This window comes from Triturus cristatus, chromosome 1_2 (genome assembly GCF_964204655.1).
Source record: "Triturus cristatus chromosome 1_2, aTriCri1.1, whole genome shotgun sequence".
In the NCBI taxonomy this organism is placed as follows: Eukaryota; Metazoa; Chordata; class Amphibia; order Caudata; family Salamandridae; genus Triturus; species Triturus cristatus.
The window spans coordinates 819,322,387-819,339,420 of NC_140580.1; the positions used below are offsets into that span (position 1 = coordinate 819,322,387).

The following is a 17,034-nucleotide window of genomic DNA, read 5'->3' on the forward strand; positions in this document are numbered from 1 at the left end:
GGATTGGACTGTGCGGGCTGGTTTAATGCTTGCTCAGGCACAGGGAGTCTGTGTCCTTTCTCCACCCGTCTGAAATATACAGCTGGGTTGGAGAAATCTAAATGCACATGTCGGTTTGGCCGTCCTAAGACGGCCGGTCAAATCGACATGCACACTTACAGTGCCCACCACTCCTCCTCCCTGCTTTCCATTGAGGATGGCCTGGCGCTCAGCCCCGCTCTGCACTTGTGGTATCGGCTCACTCAGTCAGCTGGCACTGAGCAGTGGGGCAACTCTCCTCCGCCATTACGGATGAGCTGCCGCTGATTGACACAGAGCAAATGTATTTTATCAGCAAGATGCATTCTGCGTGGTTGTATGCTTGTCAGATGCTGCACGCCATTGTATTGCGTTTATGCACCAATGACTATCATGTGTAGAGCCCTGTATCTGGGGGCAGAGTTACTGGGGATGCACAAGTGAATGCATTGTTTCTGTTCTTGTATAAACCAATAAAATGTGTTTAAAAGAAGAAAAAAAACAACAATAACATCTTACCTTTACTAATCTACTTCAATTAATGTATTCCAATTCAAAACACTAACGCAAATGCATGAGATCTCAAGAGCACAGACTTAACTGACATAACTCAACTGATCCTACATTGAGAAGGAACCATATGTTATTACCTATTTCCCCTCTAACCTTGTGTTCTGGTGTAGTGTGCTACTTGCAGCAAAGCGCTTCAATGCCTCCTTAGTAACTCCGGCCACTGGCACTGTTGAGGTCTGCAGCCACTGGCACTGTTAGTGACCCTGGCCACTGGCACTGTTAGTGCCCCTGGCCACTGGCACTGTTAGTGCCCCTGGCCACTGGCACTGTTAGTGCCCCTGGCCACTGGCACTGTTAGTGCCCCTGGCCACTGGCACTGTTAGTGCCCCTGGCCACTGGCACTGTTAGTGCCCCTGGCCACTGTTAGTGACCCTGGCCACTGGCACTGTTAGTGACCCTGGCCACTGGCACTGTTAGTGACCCTGGCCACTGGCACTGTTAGTGACTCTGGCCACTGGCACTGTTAGTGACTCTGGCCACTGGCACTGCTAGTGACTCTGGCCACTGGCACTGCTAGTGACTCTGGCCACTGGCACTGTTTGTGACTGTGGCCACTGGCGCTGTGAGAGACTCTGGCCACTGGCACTGTTAGTGACTCTGGCCACTGGCACTGTTAGTGACTCTGGCCACTGGCACTGTTAGTGACTCTGGCCACTGGCACTGCTAGTGACTCTGGCCACTGGCACTGCTAGTGACTCTGGCCACTGGCACTGTTTGTGACTGTGGCCACTGGCGCTGTGAGAGACCCTGGCCACTGGCACTGTTAGTGACTCTGGCCACTGGCACTGTTAGTGACTCTGGCCACTGGCACTGCTAGTGACTCTGGCCACTGGCACTGCTAGTGACTCTGGCCACTGGCACTGTTTGTGACTGTGGCCACTGGCGCTGTGAGAGACTCTGGTCATTGGCGCTGTGAGAGGCTGTAGCCACTGGCCCTGTTAGTGACTGTGTCCACTGGCCCTGTTAGTGACTGTGGTCACTGGCCCTGTTAGTGACTGTGGCCACTGGCCCTTTTAGCGACTGTGTCGACTGGCACTGTTAGCGACTGTTGCTACTGGCACTGTTGCACAAGTTACTACTTGTGTAACGATATATCTGTAAGAGACATTAGTTAGTGATAGATTCCTTACCTTAGAATATCCCCAGCCGTCAGACTGGATCCGGAAAGTTTTGCTAGCAGTACCCCTGCGCGTCAGGTGGCGTCATGCGGCTCTGTGTCCGTCGCTGGCGTCGTAAGCGCCGAGATGACGTCACGGAGACTACTTAGGTGCCACCCATGCGCGATGACGTCCGTTCTGTACACGTCTTTCCGCGCCAGGAACGCAGAGCCATGCAAGAAACTGACCACTGGTGCCATGAAACTAGGACCCTGAAAGGGGAATGACCTTAACCCTAGAATCAGTTCGCAGAACGGGAAGGATGGGTGGGGCGATAAGGACTCTATCACTAACTAATGTCTCTTACAGATATATTGTTACACAAGTAGTAACTTGTGCATCTGAAAGAGACACGTTAACTAATGTCTCTTACAGATATATCATTACACAAGTAGTAACTTGTGCATCTGAAAGAGACACGTTAGTGATAGATTCCTTACCTTAGAATAGATACCCCAGCAATACCAACCCCGGTGGAGGGTCTGCGAACAAGATTACACCGGAAAGTCACGGAGGACAGAACGGCCAAAGAAGCCGCCACTCCGGACCTGACTGTCAAGGCAGTAATGCTTGGTAAACGTGTGCAACGAGGCCCATGTAGCCGCCTGACAAATGTCCTGCAAGGGAACGCCACGCCCCAAGGCAGTAGTGGCTGCAGTCGCCCTGGTCGAATGGGCACGCAGCCCCACAGGAGGCTCCTTCTTAGCCAAGGAGTAACATGCTTTGATACACAGAACGACGCACCGCAAGATGGTCCATTTGTGCACAGCCCGACCTTTTTTGGCACCCACGTAGCCAACAAAGAGCTGGTCATCCACCCGGAACTGCTGTGTACGCTTCACATAGAAGGCGAGTGCACGTTTTGGGTCCAGACGGTGGAACCTCTCCTCCTCTCTTGAAGGATGCGGAGGTGGAAAGAAGGTGGGCAAAGTGATGGTCTGCCTGATGTGGAAGGGCGTGACAACCTTAGGCAAAAACGAAGGACGGGTCCTTAAAACCACCTTGTCCCCATGAACAGAAAGGAAAGGAGGTTTAGAAGAAAGAGCCTTGAGCTCACTCACTCTTCTGGCAGAGGTGATAGCTACCAGGAAATCCGTCTTGAGTGTAAGAAGACGCAAAGGACAGGTATGAAGGGGCTCAAAGGGAGCGCACATCAGATATGTCAAGACAAGGTTTAAGTCCCACTGAGGCATTATGAATGGCACCAGAGGAAACGTGTGCGTAATGCCCTTCAGGAAACGGTTAACAACCGGAGACTTAAAAAGAGAAGGCTGATCTGGAAGCTGTAAAAAGGCGAAGCTGGCCGAAAGATAACCTTTGATAGTGCCCAGAGCAGAGCCCTGCTGGGCCAAAGAAAGAAGGAACAGAAGGACTTCAGAAAGAGGGGCAGAGAGGGGATCCACAGCCTTAGCCGTGCACCATGCCACAAACTTGTTCCACCTGCAGGCGTATACCGTTTTAGTGGAGGGACGCCTGACTGCCAGAATGACATCACAAACTTCGGGCGGAAGATCGAAGGCTGTCAACTGTCGCCGCTCAATCTCCACGCATGGAGGTGGAGGCTGGACAGGTTCAGGTGGAGGACCGTCCCCTTCTGTTGCAACAGAAGATACTCCCGAAGAGGCAGACGGATCGGCGGCTCGATCGCCATGCTGAGTAGCTCGAGATACCAGTATCTTTGTGCCCAATCCGGAGCCACAAGGATGACTTGTGGCCAGTCGCGCCGAATCGTCTTCAGCACTCTGGGCAGAAGTGGTGTAGGCGGAAAGGCGTACAACAGACCGCAACTCCACTCGCGACAAGAGCGAATGCCGCCTTGGAAATTCCAACACGCATAACTGATGACATTGCGCGTTCTCTTCGGTGGCGAATAGATCTAACCAAGGCTCTCCCCACTGCAGAAAGAGACCTTGCGCCACGTCCGAGTGCAAACGCCATTCGTGATCCATCAAGCACCGGCGGCTGAGTTTGTCAGCCCTGGCGTTCAGAGAACCTGCCAGGTGTTGAACCACCAAGGTAATGCCTTGATGTTCCAGCCATGTCCAGAGGCGCAGAGCCTCCTGACATAGGGTCCAAGACCCCACCCCGCCCTGTTTGTTGCAATACCACATGGCAGTGGTGTTGTCCGTGAACCACACTTCCCCAGACAGAGGGAAGGAATGCTTTCAGTGCAAGCCGGATCGCCCGAAGCTCCAAGAGGTTAATATGGAGCCGGGACTCCGCCGGAGACCAGAGTCCTCTGATCTCCGCCTCTCCCAAGTGGCCTCCCGATCCCAGTAGGGACGCATCCGTCACCACTGTGTGCTCCGGTTGGGGAATGGAGAGGGATCTGCCACTGACCCAATCGCGATTCGTAAGCCACCACTGCAATTGTCGTGCAGTGCCCTCAGAGATCTGGGCATGATCGGACAGGTTGCCCCGATGCTGCGCCCACTGGAACGTCTGGTCCCACTGCAGAGCCAGCACATGCCATCTGGCATGTTGCACTAGCAGGATGCAGGAGGCCATCAGGCCCAGGAGCCGGAGGGTCATCCTGACTGAAACCCGGGACAGAGGCTGAAAGATCGGAATCATAGCCTGAATATCCCGGACTCGCTGCTATGGTAGGATAAACCCGAATCCGCATCGAATCCAGAACCGCTCCGATGAAGGGGAGATTCTGAGAGGGACTCAGGTGCGACTTCGGCAGGTTGACGGAGAACCCCAGCAAATGCAGGTCAGCCGTAGTCTGGAGGTGGTTGACGACTGCCTGGGGCGAGCCCGCCTTCAACAACCAGTCGTCGAGGTAGGGGAAGACTGACACCCCCGACCTACGCAGGTGAGCTGCGACCACCGCCATCACCTTCGTAAACACCCGAGGGGCACTGGTAAGGCCGAAGGGAAGCATGGCAAACTGAAAATGCTCCTGGCCTACCGTGAACCGCAGGTAACGCCGGTGGGCCGGCAGGACGGGGATGTGAAAATATGCGTCCTGCAAGTCCAACGCTACCATCCAGTCTCCAGGGTCGAGGGCAACCAGGACCTGAGCCAGAGTCAGCATTTTGAACTTCTCCTTCTGGAGGAAGCCATTGACGTTCTGGAGGTCCAAGATGGGGCGCAGGCCCCCTTTGTCTTTCTTGGGGACCAGAAAGTAGTGGGAATAACAACCACGTCCTACTTCTGGCCCAGGAACGCACTCGATGGCCCCATTGGCCAAGAGGGCCGTAACTTCCTGCTGGAGAAGCACCAAGTGATCCCCCGACATGCGGTGGCACCGAGGTGGCATGGCTGGGGGGGGAGACTGAAAGGCAAGAGAATAACCCTTGCGGATGATCTGCAACACCCACTTGTCCGATGTGATATCGCGCCAGTGGTGGAGGTGGTGGCGGACCCTGCCACCCACCTGCGAAGGGCGGCTGATTAGCCAGAAACCGGTCCCAGGATGCTTGTTTCCGGTCCAGGGAAGACATGGCTTGGCAGTTCGGGCTGGACTGTTCCCATGTGGCACAAGGTCAGACTGATTTGCATATGGCCATGTCTGAACTGGGGTGGCGGAGTGAGCTAAAGAATGATGATGGATTATACCCAGATCAGTTGACTGGGGGTGAGTGCTTGCAATGTTCAACACTCTGCCCATCATCCCCTTTAGTTTTGCCCTATTAGTGACTGTGGCCACTGGCACGGTTAGTGACTGTGGCCACTGGCACTATTAGGGACTGTGGCCACTGGCACTGTCAGTGACTGTGGCCACCGGCACTGTTAGAGGCTTTGGAATAGGAACCGTTACAACGCAAACTTTTACAACTCATGCCTTTACAACGCGGTTTTTACATCGCAACATCCATTACAATGCATGATTTTACAACACATGCCATCACAATGCATTTTTAGAAACTACACCTACAATGCATTCCATAACAATGCATACCAGTACAACGCATAATACTTTTAGGGCAACAGTAGTGTAAGTGTTGGATAGTGTAGGGGTAAAAATTACTATTCCCACTCCAGTGATTGCAACAGTAGGGTAAGTGTTTTATAGTGTAGGAGTAAAAATTACTATTCCCACTCCAGTCAGTGCAACAGTAGGGTAAGTGTTGGATAGTGTAGGGGTAAAAATTACTATTCCCCCTCCAGTGAGTGCAACAGTAGGGTAAGTGTTGGATAGTGTAGGGGTAAAAATTACTGTTTCCCATTACTTACCTTATAATGCGTTGTAATGGCAGGCGATGTAAAGGATGTTGCATTTTAAGGACTGCGTTGTAAAGGTAGTGCGTTGTAATAACTTCGTTGTAATGGTTGTTTCCTGAGGCTTTGGCCACCGGCACTGTTAGTGACTGTGGCCACCGGCACTGTTAGTGACTGTGGCCACTGGCACAGTTAAACACTGTGACTACTGGCACTGTGGCCACAGGCACGGTTAGAGACTGTGGCCACTGGCACTGTTATAGACTTTGGCCACTGGCACTGTTACTCATTGTGGCCATAGATAGTGCCAATGGCTACGAACAGTGAAGGTGATTGTGGCCATTGGCATTGTTAGTGGATGGGGTAACTAGCAGTCACGGTTGTGGACATTGGCACAGCTGGTGACGCTGCGCTGGTACTAATGGTGCCTGGGGGCACCAGTATAGATGGTGTCGGTGGCCCCTGGCATAGATGGGGATCACTGCGCAACGCTGTATTATGCTACGTTACTACAGTTGTATAGCTCTTTACACTGTGCATGCTGTCGCAGTACGTTGGGAATCTGAGCGCCATTTCTGCAGTCTTAAGGGATTTCCCAATGACCAGTCATGATGGTCTGTTGTCGCTGTTCATACTGTTTGATGTATTGTTCAATGGTGTTTTACTATGGCTAAAATGCGACTTCCGTGAGGCACTTGTCCCGATGCGCACTGGTGGAAGATTTACTATTGGTCTATTCTACCAGAAAACTTTCGCCTTGTGGAAAGAAATCCCATTCCGTCATCAATGTGTGGGTTGGACCGTACAGCAGATCGTGTTTTATTCATTGAGGGGGGGCTGTTAGTAATGGTAATGAAAATCTTCCCGGTGGTGGTGGTGGCGGCGGCGGCACAGGGTGCCGCCGATGGGTGACTGGCACCTCTTCCTGTTCAGGGGCTTTGCTCCGTTTTGTCACATTTAGCAAAAGGGTTTTGCAGTGACTGCGGCGCTGCGCCGTGAATTACTGAGTGCCTGGTGCTCGTGAAACTGCAGCATTTGTCAATACATTCGCACAGGCAGATTCAGTCTTGCAGCGTCATGATTTGATGCTAGCCCAAAGACGGGTTTTTTCCCCCGCAGTAATTGCAAGGTTTTACATCCTCTGCTCCTTTCTGAACAGCCAGCCAGTGAGACGGGGCTATCGAATTCTCTGTTTTTGGCGGATAGATAGGGGTGGGGGTAGAGGAGGGGTGAGTTGAAGCAGCAACAAAAAACATGTGCTGCTCCCTCGTCAGTGCGTATTTTCTCCGCTCGTGCACAGTCTGTTCACATTTCACCTTGCTGTCCCTCTGACCGGCTGTCTCTTTTCTGTTTAAGGTATCCATGCTGGGCACACCCTTGCCAACTTTGACTGCCGCTTCCACACTCCTCACCAGAATCCAGAGGTAGGTGCATTGCTGTGTGTGCACTATTCGTCATTATGCTCCGTCAGCTGTGGTGGCGCTTTATTTGACCCCCCTAAACATGCCCAAATAACGCACAGTGCATTTTCGCTCGAGACAGAACCGGTTCCTACCGAAATGCTACGTTTTTTTAAACGGGGCCGTTCCTGGGCTCGAGCAGTGCAGCGCAGTACATCCCCGCGTTGCTAGCGGTTTTTCGAGGCGATGCAGCAGCAGCCGCCGCCAGAGCCCTGCCTCGGATTTTTTCCTTCCTATATATTTTCACTGCTGCATAGCGAGGAAACGCTGCATGCTGCACTTTGTGCGGCACCTGAGGGATGACGCTGCCTTTCATGTCAGATAATTGTCACCTTTAAAAATGTATGCTAATCCCTGTCCTGGAAAACGGATCGGATCCGATGTCCCGACTTGCTTATGATTTAATTAACTCAGCCTGTAAAAAAACATGTTCAAAGCCAAAACCAAAATATTCTTTGAATTCACAGTCTTAATAGATTGCTAAGAAAATCTAACTCAGACGCATAGGATAGGACACTCTCTTTCCCTAATTATGTTCTCCCCGTTATATACAGGATTTAAAGCCATTTGATAGAGACGGTGTTATGCCTTTTAGCGCCTTAACTTGTGAAATTGTTACTTAATTAGGCGCTTAGTGTTTATCAACGGCCTGCATGTTTGATAAGCATGGCGTAAACTTTAAATGAGGCGAGAGACCTGGGAAATACCCACCAGCCTGGGCGTGCCTTCGATCTTTTAAAATAGTTGTTCACTGTAATTCGCAAAAACGAAATGTTGGAACAAACATTCATGAGTTTGTTTTTATTTGAAAGTCGTGTGAAGGATTACATATGTAATAAAGAATGCTGAAGATGCATACAGCCTAAGCTACACTGAACGTAAGGTTAAGATCCCAAAAGTCCTTTTTTCCCCACAATTGGACGGGGGGGGGGGGAGGGTGAGGGGGGCGGTGTGATGTTAGATTGTTCTGTTGTTGGGGTAATGGACTTCAAGAAGGCGCCTATCTTTGGAGGACAGACCCAACTTTTCTAAAGCTGTATACAGGGCTCCATTTACAATGGCAGAATGAGGCACCCTTTCTGGGAGTTTTACGGGTATCGCTGCTTAATCAATCAATCAATCCAATCAATCAATCAATCAATCAATCAATCAGGGGTTGGTAAAGCGCGCTACTCACCCGTGAGGATCTCAAGGCGCTGGGGGGGGGGGGGGGGCTTATGGTGCGAAGGCTCCAAAACTATATTTTCTCAATATGTACATAGCTGATAATTTTTTTTTTAAATTTTATTTCTGACGCATTACCAAACCGCATGAGTGGCCATATTACTTTGTATTTTCATTCTTGAGCTGCCCTGTAACTCTGTATTGTGTGGGTTGCAAACTAGTATTGTTTCGCTTCCGTTGGGACAGTTTTGTAGCACACGTTTTTATTATTATCTGTGAATGTAAACCTTGGTGCTGAACCGAGTTGTGTCCCGGTGACATGGACCCAAATGCAGTATTCCAGCAGGAAGGTCCTTTTACTTTTTTGACCCTACTTTGTTTTCTGCCCTCGTCATTGTTAAATGCATACGTTATTTGTCCTCAAAGTTGGGACTTGTGCCCTTTAAAAGGAGTAACTCCTGGCCAGATCAGTAGGAAGTGGGTCTTGTTTCCAGAAGCTTTTTTATTCAACCCTTCTATTTGGTTTTTCCAGCTCCTGTGGACTTTACTTGTAAAAACTCTCTCTTTAAAAAAATATATATATTTCTGACATTCAACACAATGTCACACGGGACATCAATATAGATACTAGGAAAGTGTGAGTACTTTAGTTTGTGCATACTTTTTCTTCCCGAAATATGTTTGCACAGTTTAATCTGGGACACATGAAGCGGAGACCCAGGCTGCAAAGATCACATGAAAGGTGCATACTTTGATTCAACCATTCAAGCTAAGTTTTTTAATGTTTCGAGGCTGTGCATGCTCTATTGACGTTTCTTAGCATTTGCAGCAGGATTGTTCAGTGATCTTTTTGCTGCATCAACGTTTTAGTTTAATTTACTTCTTCTTCCGCTAACCTCCCACTTTATTCAGCAGTGTATGATTCACCACAAGCCTCCGCCTTATTAAATGGAAATGAACCAGTTATTTCAAGGGCACCATTAGTGTTGCATTATCAAATGGTCCCCTGGGATCTCCTAAGATGTTTAATGCCTTAAGGAGGAGAACAAAGGGAAGCTGAATGTTGTCCATCCACACACGGATAGCCAGTACATTTGGATACTTTGCAGTATATATGTGAGAGTGGTTTGTGCTGTTAGATGTTGAGTATTTTGTTCTCTTACACATTTATTGTAGTCTTTGAGTGAGTTGTTTCTTACAGCCACAGCATATGGTAAGCAGCTCTCTGGTTTTCAGAACGAAGGATGGTGGTGTCCTGACTCATGTTAACAATGTAATTTGTGATTGCATCTGTGATGACAGAGCAGCCCATCGTTGAAGTTTTTTTGTGTAGTTATGTTAAAGGGGTAGAGGATCTGTGAAGTTTTATGTTTTACTTTGAAACTTAAATTTGAGAACAAAATTAAAGAATCCATTTTTTAAAGATTTTGTTTTGTAATAATGTATCACCATATTTCTAAAACTGTTTAAGCCCCCCTCAGTGTCATCTAAAGATTTCCATTCAAGAAAGCCTAATTAAATATATCAAACATTCAGATAAGCAAGGTACTAGACCAGTCATCACACATTCATCTATAGGCTCTGAGCTTTCTTTGCCCCATTATTTCATCTCTCCCAGACCCAGCCTTTGACTAAGGCAATGCAGAGAGGGTGATCTTCATTGCATGCAGAAATGATGCATTTAAGACAGAACCTCTATCTTATGTGGAAGTGAGTGAGGCCCAAACCACTGTGAGGCTGTGGTGAGGGGATAGGCTGCAGCCGAGTGGCTGTTTTTTTTTTAAATTGGGATTTTGTATTACATTACCTCAATCATAATATTGGTAAAAAAAGCATTTCATCGTGAATTACATTAACACGTGTCTATTATCAGTCGAGAAATCACTTTTAGAAGAATAGCTTACATCGCTCAATATGTGCTCTGACAGTACAGATATGGTACGATGCCCATTCCGAGTGTTACCCTGTGCCCGGCCTCTGATTTGATGGTAGTGTGTGTATCAGCCTTCGGCTTGGTATGTCAATTTTGATCAGGGACCATTGGGTATTCCTTTCTTGTTCCTTTGTGGTGCGTTCTCGTTCGGCGTTGGACTTGTGTGTTCCCATGAAGATATCATCGGATTCGGAACCACCGATGTAGGGGAAGAAAAAATAATGGAAAAAGAAGAAAAAATTCCCCATTGAACGCGGGGGTGAACTGGGGGAACAGTTGCGGAGCTACTAGTGTAGTATGGTTATGTGTTTGGGTGTGGGTGCAGTCTATGTTTCAATATCAGATACGTGCGGGGGGTCCGTGGGGATTTGGCTCTATGTGTCATTCAGAGGCGCAGCAGAGTAGCTGTTGTGTTGAATTGTGAAGAGAATGTGTTGAGATATTTGGAATATTCCATAAAAAAGGATGAACCAAAACAAATCATTGTGGCAAACTTGGATGTTAGAAAGCCATGTACAATAGGCCAATCACACCTATATGACAAAATAAAGCCTTTTTGAAAATCACGAGGGATTAGTGACAAGTATATCTGAGCAGGGAAATGATGCAGTAAAAAAAGGATACGAGAAATTTCTTTGCTTTGGTTGGATTTTTGTGCAATACCAGAAATTGGATTGGTACAGAGTAGGATTTATAAGGCTACTGTGAAGGTATGTTTGGTCTTTTTTTTTTACAGTGAGAAATAGGGTATAATAGTCCGAATGTTTTCAGCAAATATTGCATGGGCCATTGAGTTAGGCATCGAAAGTTCCGAGCAAGAGTGAAAATCCGCTTAGGACTCCAATCCGAAATCGGAGAGAAATACATCTGGAAGGTTTTGTCAGATAAAAACACTACACTACAGACTGTACTGGACACCATTGAAAATACGAAGATTGAATTTACTTGAGTTGTACGTTCGTTGGGAGCAGCGGGGCAGGGGGTAGGCGAGCATCCCCGCAACCCCATCCACTCCCCTCCCCCTGAGTACCATGCACGGGCAGCTCCTGACTTGGTCTGGAGCTTGGGGGCAACCCTCCACGCACTTTGCTGTCCGCCCTCCCCCCTCAAGTTTCATCACGCCACTGGTTGAAAGTGTGGACTTGGTGATTGAACTACTAAACATATTTTACTAGTTGTGTTCAAGGATAATGTCGTTCTGGAAGAAGGTTAATGAATAGAACATGTTTGGTGCTGGTGGTACCTGGCATGTCTAATAAGCTATTTTTTAAGATAATTTCACAATTGTAGGAAAGGATTACCTCACAAAGGTATTTATTCACAAAGCTGTTATTAGTGCCTAAAATATTTTCCTGAAAATGGGAAGGGTAGTCCCTTTCTAGTGTAGTTGGACTAAAACACTATCAAATTGACTATATTTTAAAGGGTTACATGCTCTATTTTATGTTATTTCAATGGAATTTTGGTAGAAATTTCTACAATACGATAGTTCACTAATAGCATTAGCTCTGTTATGAAAGAAAATTGCACGTAAAGTAGTAGTAGGGAAGCTATTATAGAACATATATTAGACTCTTGTTATGTATGTATTGATAGGATTTGTATGAGTGTTCTCCGTTATAGTAAGAAAGAGAATAGTACTAAGTCATTTTACTTAAATTTATATGTATAAACTTTAATATTCAACAATAAAAAGCAGGCTTCGCCAGCTGTTTTATTTTTATTTTTGTGTTGCGTTTTTTTTCACTTCACTTACAAAATTAGAGGCACCGCACAAACCGCAACAGTGGAAACATCCCTCAAAAACCTGAAGTGGAAATAGCTATATAGAGGGACACAGAATGTACTCTTAAAACAGAAAAGAAAAAGATATGTAGCACGCCTAAATAGAAATAAAAAAGAAAAGGCAAGAATTAATGGTGTAATCTGGAAGGTGAAACCGAGGTGCGCAGTGATTTTGGCTGTATTTTTAATGTGGGCTATGATTAAACTCCCACAAAGCCCAACTTACCTGGCTTCCATTTGTATACTAGTTTGTGTGATTGAAACCCGGTTCATGCAGCAAGGCTTTTCCCAGAGAAATGGCAGAAGTTCATGTGCAACAAGTGCCCATAATAATGCACAGAAAAAAACCCCGTTCCATCCAAGTTAATAAAAAAAAAAAATACGAATCTAATAAGCAGTGTGCTTCTGATGTTGAATTCACTTGATTGTTAATTATTGCGTATTGCTAAAGGTACATTTAGGAAAAGGCAAAAACAGTTTAGTTTTTCACAGACATCTTAGTTTTTGGCACTGAAAGAAAGAAATGATCCCAAATAAATTTAGAGAAAGAAAAATGTTATGCGGTAAAGAACTTAAATACATTTGTAAACATCTTCAGGATGAGCTGCTCGTAAACCCGTCCATAGTTTCTAGTTAAAAAAGACTCATTCCAACTATAATGCAAGCCCACACCAAAATGCCCAGTTAGCAACTGTTTCCTGAGTTTTGTCTATAGCTTTCTTTGTCAACAAGACAGCTATCCCTCTCTCCGAGACGTTCTGCACTCTCCATTTTCTACAGAGTAGATCACCTGGGCAAGCAGGCCGCACTGATAGGGCATGGACTCCTCTATCCTTGAAAGTTGGCAGAGGCTAGTCCCATTAAACTTTGCTTCAGCTTTCCACATTTAGAGACCCAAGCCAGAACGAGAGAGACAGTCTCTCCCCAGCTTTTTGTTAAGCAGCTAGTCATTTTGCCAACAGCAAGACGGTACGCCTTTTCTTCGTATGATCCAGTTAACCCTAATCTGATCAAGGGTCAAGCAGACCAATTCGAAAGGTAAATCTACAGTGTGATTGTTGAAGATGACTGGTGTACGGAATTAAAAAAACTTTCACTTTCTTCAACCAGGTCTTTCAGCCAAGTGACAATGTTTCAATAATATGCTTCCTGGCAGAAGGTAGCCCAGAGTCCTTTTCATCTCAGAAAAGAAACATGGTAGTTGGCTAGCTTCCTTCTCAACACGGTCTCTAAACCTCATTCAGTAGTGGCTCAGATGCTCCCAACAAGGATCAAAGAAAATTCCCAGGCCCCATCCCTTTTTAGGTCTCGCCTGACCCAGCGCATGCGCTGGTCTGGCGAGACTTATTGAGAGGGCTCCAAAAAGTGCTACCAGGCCAGCCTAGAGCTACAGTGCATGTGCGCGGGCGCGCGCGCCGCTTTTACCGCGATTACTTTCACTTTCTGTTTGATCGCGATCACTTTTGCGGACGTACGGCCGCTTGGCATAGCCAATAGGTCTCGCTTTTTGGACCTTATAAGTATTTAGTTATGCAACTGTTGCATGGCTAAACACTTATAAGGTCCCAAAGGCGAGACCTATTGGCTATGCCAATGCTTGTTTGTCCATGCTGTGAGTGGCTCTTCTGTTTTTAGAGAGGCTTGTCCTTTCGAGAGACCTACTTGTTGTGGATTGGCCTCCTTAGGTACATAAGCCCTGGCTGTGTTAGAGCCAGTTTCTTTGGTTCCTCAATAATTTGAGTTGGCTTACCTCCTCTGCTGCGGTTTATGAGATCTGGACTGTTGTACGCGACCTTTATTGGCTTGCAGAACTCCTGTGTTTCAGAGATCCTTTCAAATTTACTTAGGACCCTGCAATGTACGCCTTACCTGACTTACAAATTACTTGATTTGCTTTGGCAATTGACTTCCTGGATAACGTTTTTCTAACCTTTCTCGGTCATCTCAAAAATGTTTTTAGTCTTGATTATGACCCTCAAATGATTCAGGGTCAAAATGCGGTTGATTACCATGACAATGTGAGTGTAACATTCATGGACTGTTTGCACCCCTGGACTGGAAAATTGCTCTGACTGGGATTTTCTGATATTGTTTCATTGCAATGTCTTTTCTACACTTGTCCACATTATTTTGGCACTATTTCCTGTGTGATCACTCGAGCAGGTAGCACTTTCTTTGCAACATGCCACCAATATACGCTATATTTAATATATGGATCCAGCCTTTACTTTTTCCTTTTTTCTATTATTAATATATAATTGATTCTAGTATTTATTTATTGATTGATTAACTCAAAAATATATTTCTAGTGTGCATTACTTCACTTGGGACCTATGTTGTTGTTGTGTCTGTACTTTTTAAACCAGGCTGTTGGCCTCCTCAGCCGCATGGGAGATCCGGCGTGAGAAGTGAAGTTGGCAGGTGGCCAGCAGAAGGGTAGCCAGGAATAGGATTAGCCTTTTGATAAACATGTCCTCAAAAATTGAGGCGGGATGTAGTAAACCTATACAAATTGGTTAAATAGTAAAGGTAACAAAAAAATGTATGATTCCGTTAAATTTGTTGTACTCTATAACTAGACAATGCCAATTTACTTCACTTACGTAGCATTTGTCTGCCACATGTTAACAATTTAGGAGTTGTTTTTATCCACAATGCACTTTTCAGAGCGTTTTTTTTTTTTTACAGCCTTTGTAGAAAACATGGGTTTTTAACCATGTTTTCTTTTTATTTTAATAGAAGTGACAAAAAACATTCAATCCACTCTTGCAGCCCACATTTAGACATTGTGTAACTGCACAAAATATTTGCAAATACATTTTACTGAATATTCCAAAAATGTATGGAAATTGTACCACCATACAGTTTACGTTTCTGGCCACTTTTCAAGGTCTCTCCTACATGGTGGCATTTACCCCAATTTTGTTGTGGTTGTAGCCACTGACAATAGGGGAGCAATTTCTGGGGTGAACCAGTGCCTTTCTGCATATTTCCCTAGGTGCTCTTCTTCTCCAGTAGCCTGATATTCTTTGTCAGTATGGCCAATGACGTCGCTCTCAGGTGTTCCTGCTACTTGAACCCTACTGAATAGCTACACTGATAAAGTCACACCGCCCATCATGAGCTCACCAAGTTTTTCGGTCTTGCTTTTCTTGTTGGTTTGCTCCACCTATACATATATGACTGGCTTTATCTTATCAATTCCTTGTCTTGCCCTTATGGCACTTGTCTACATCTGACACTACAACAGCACATGCTCGCTGTAGGACCCGTAAGTAACCAGTTGTGGCCTTCATGACTTTCGAGCGGGTGGGGGGGACTGGGTGAGGTGGGGGGGTCTGTGGGGAGTGGGGGGGGGGGGTGTCACGCTGGATGGAGCATGATAGAAAAAAACTTACCTTGAGGCCGTGTCCTGTGTCTTCTCTGCTCCTGCTCTCCTGTCCCCGACTCGAACAGGAAGCAGGCAGCCAGGCTCCCTCCCCCTAATAATGTCACAAAGAGGGTTTCCTTTGGACTGATAGCTACCAATCTTCTATCGCTAATATTATTTCCTCTCCCCTCCCCCTAAGCCAATCACAACTCTCCAATGCTGCGTTGTAATTGGTCTGAGCGCCGTGAGACGGCACTCAGCCAGGGGCTGGAGGGGTGGGCATGTTCTCCATGCAGGCTGTATTGCAGCCTGCATGGAGAAGGGGAAAGAGCGCATGACTGGTTTAGGTGGCCCGAGAGGGCAGAGCAAACAGTCATTGCTCACTTAGGAGTGGGCAAACCACTCCTCCCCTGCCTTGCTCCGTTAGCAGAGCAGCCCGCCTACCTGCCTGTCAGCCCGCAAAGGAAAAATAAAATGGTAATAACTAAAAGTTATCACCGTTTTATGTTTTTGCTCCTCACACTGCGAGAAAGCTGTAGGGTGACGCACCTCTGCCATAACGGAGGAGACTCCACTGGAAGTAATTGTGTGCTAACTAACACCCCCTATGCCCTCTCTGTGCTGGGTGTATCAAAAATCCCTAGCATGCACAGTTGTAGCTGAAGCCACTTCTACACAACTGCAGGTTTCCCTAAAGCTTGGCCCAGCTCTGTCCTGGTCTGTGGGAGAAGAGCTGAGTTGGAAGTATGCTGTGCCGCCTGGCACTTCTGGTGTGAGATGTTAAGAAATGGGGCCTTTTGCGACAGTCACTTGACAAGACTCCCCACAACTTCCTCCCCTTTTTCTGTTGGAGCAGTTGGGAGAGCAGGGGAGCCTCCCACCTAGTAAAGGGCTAAAAGTATTGGAAACAAATTTGACGGTTACAGGGAGGCATACCCCTTTTACACAAAATAGTGTCATTGTGCTTTGCTTCGATTGGTTTGCATTGCTGCGTGGGAATGGGTATACTCTTCAGCTTGTACGAAAATGTAAAAGTTGCCCTATGCCTGAATTTAAACCATTAGAAGCACGTTATACTCTACCACAGCCCATTCAGTGCTTCAGTGGGTAGCAACCCGCGAACCTTCAGAAACATAAGCCATGGGAAAGTATAAAGTGCGAGTTCTAAGCTCTGTTTCCTGTGGGATTTTTTACACTGCTTAAATAACAAAATGGTATTTGTAGAGACATGTAGAAACCAAACACGCCTTGTTCTGTTTTAGAGTAATGCTCTTCTGACAGGTCATCCGATGGAAATTTAGTGATGTGCCATGCCAATCATACCCACAAAGTAAAGGCCAATGTTATTATTTTTACACTGCCACCAAAATGGTCCATAAACATGAGCTAAGAGATTCTTCTTGCAGT

General features: G+C 46.7%; 1 protein-coding gene across 6 annotated transcripts in view; it reads left to right on the forward strand.

The window, feature by feature from the left end:
* The window catches only part of KCNAB2 (potassium voltage-gated channel subfamily A regulatory beta subunit 2), a 1,115,399-nt gene that overhangs the window by 258,353 nt on the left and 840,012 nt on the right, over nt 1-17,034 (forward strand). For 4 of the 6 annotated variants that reach the window (XM_085608872.1, XM_085608876.1, XM_085608871.1 and 1 more), the window contains exon 3: nt 7,272-7,339. The exons of the other annotated variants lie outside the window; for them this stretch is intronic. The gene's annotated coding sequence lies outside the window, so the exon portion shown is untranslated. The remainder of the gene's footprint in view (nt 1-7,271; nt 7,340-17,034) is intronic. 6 annotated transcript variants of the gene reach the window in all.